We start from the raw sequence: 2501 nt of genomic DNA, 5'->3' as shown, positions 1-2501 counted from the left end.
CTATCTAAAACAGTTGATTATCTCAAGAAAGAATTTGAGATGAAAGATCTCGGGAAAACAAAATTATGTCTTGGCTTGCAAATTGAGCATTTAGAGAATGTAATTTTTGTCCATCAAATTGCTTATACATAAAGAGTGCTAAAAAGATTTTTTATGGATAAAGCACATCCCTTGAGTTGTCCAATGATCGTGAGATCGCTTGATGTAAATAAAGATCCATTTCGACCTCGTATGAATGATGAAGAACTAATTGGTCTTGAAGTACCATATCTTAGTGCTATTGGAGCGCTAATGTATATGGCTAGTCATACTAGACCTGATATATCATTTGCAGTAAATTTATTAGCGAGATATAGTTCTTCACCGACAAAGAGACATTGGAATGGAGTTAAGCATATTTTTCGGTACCTTCGAGGAACTATGGACATGGGATTATATTATCCATATGTACGTGAAGCTGAATTGATTGGATACGCAGATGCATGATATTTATCTGATCCTCATAATGGTAGGTCTCAAACGGGTTACATATTCACATATAGTGGTATAGCTATATCTTGGAGATCTATGAAACAAACAATTACTGCCACATCTTCAAATCATTCCGAGATCATAGCAATTCATGAGGCAAGTCAAGAATGTGTCACATCACATTCGAGAGTCATGTGGTTTATCCGTAAATAAGAATTCTCCAACAATTTTATATGAGGATAATGCTGCTTGTATTGCACAATTAAAAGGAGGATATATTAAAGGCGATAGAACAAAACACATATCACCAAAATTCTTTTTCACTCATGATCTCTAGAAAAAAGGTGATATTGATGTTCATCAAATTCGTTCATCAGATAATCTAGCAGATCTATTTACAAAAGCATTGCCTACTACGACCTTTAAAAAGCTAGTGTATAAAATTGGCATGCGGAGACTCGAAAGTTTAAAGTGATGTTACAAAGAGGGGGAGTTTACGTACTGCACTCTTTTTCCCTTCACCATGGTTTTATCCCACTGGATTTTCCTGGTAAGGTTTTTAATGAGACAGTATGTAAATGGCATCCAAGGGGGAGTATTGTAAATGCAAAAGTAAATGGATGCCATTATGTATGACTCTTGGTGCTTCATAGTTTAGCATTAATATGAGACCTTTTCATTTCATATTCACATTTAGTTGTTCTTGTTTTTAGTCCTATAAATAGGACATGTATGAAGCATTGTAAGTGATGTACCATTTGGACAAGCAATAAGAATTCCTCTCCTTTACTCTCTATCATTCTTCGTCTCGTTCGTTTATAATATCCCTATCATTTATTTTTAATTGTTTAAAATTATTATGATTCATGATTTGAAACAGTTGATTCATTGTGCGATTTATAATTCGTCACAATTCAAAATTATTATTATTAAAAATATATTTTAAAATAATATTGGTTAATCTTCAGTTCGATGGTTAATTAGACTCTTGAATCATAATTAGTTCAGTTGGGAGGATCAAGTAGGGTCGATTAATCGATCCATTAACTCGATTACAAATCTAAGCCGGATCTGACCCAGAGAGTCAGGTCTACCATGAGCTAGGCTGCACATAAAATATGGATAAAAATTATAATTTTAATTATAAAAATTAAAAATATATCCTATAGTACAAAAAAATTAAAAAGACGTTTCATTCTAATTTTTATCTAAAAATATTTCTTTATCAAACTGATTCAATATTATTATAATAATTTTAACTAAAATTATTCTAGTTAAACTACTTAAGTATCAATTAAAATTATTTTAATATTAGTCAAAACTACTTCAATATTGATTAAAACGGTTTTAAATAGGTTAAAATTATTACAACGGCCTTGTAACAGTTTGCACCAAAAGTGTTATAATAATATTGGATCATTTGAGTAAAAAAAAGGTAATTTGAAAAATAAAATTTAAGATGAAATACTTTTATTTATATTTTTTTTCAACATAGGGTAGAGTATTCATTTTCACTATAACAAAAGTAAAATATTTTTTTTTAATTAAGTATCTAATTTACACCGACACATTCCAACTTCATATTTTGTCCATCAGATAAATTAAATTTAGGAGTAAGATAATTCTTGACGTAATGCTCCAATGTTATTAATTATTAACCATCACATATATATTATGTCCTTGGGCATATTTAAGTTGATTAATATGGGACAGACTTACTGGTAGACAAAGTTTGAATCTCAACTTTGCTGAGGTAATATTTTCCCCGAACTAGCTGCTAAGTGACAAATTCCATATTTTACTATAATAAAGTGAATTTTAAACACTTATTATTAAAAAAAAAACACCCTATCTCTTACCATCCTCCAGGCAAAATATTCTTTATTAAAAAAATGATAAATCCCAGTTAGCCCCCTTGACTATCTCTTCTTAGATGATCGATGGTCCCTCAGATTTTGTAGCTTTTACTGGCCATCAGGGTAAATTAGGAAGTGCACATAGTCCAGCCCAGACGCTCAGCATCCTTTGAT

This window comes from Curcuma longa, chromosome 11 (assembly GCF_044706935.1).
Source record: "Curcuma longa cultivar G26 ecotype Majalengka, Jawa Barat chromosome 11, ITB_CL_G26_1.1, whole genome shotgun sequence".
Lineage (NCBI taxonomy): Eukaryota > Viridiplantae > Streptophyta > Magnoliopsida > Zingiberales > Zingiberaceae > Curcuma > Curcuma longa.
Note: the sequence above shows the minus strand (reverse complement) of the source record.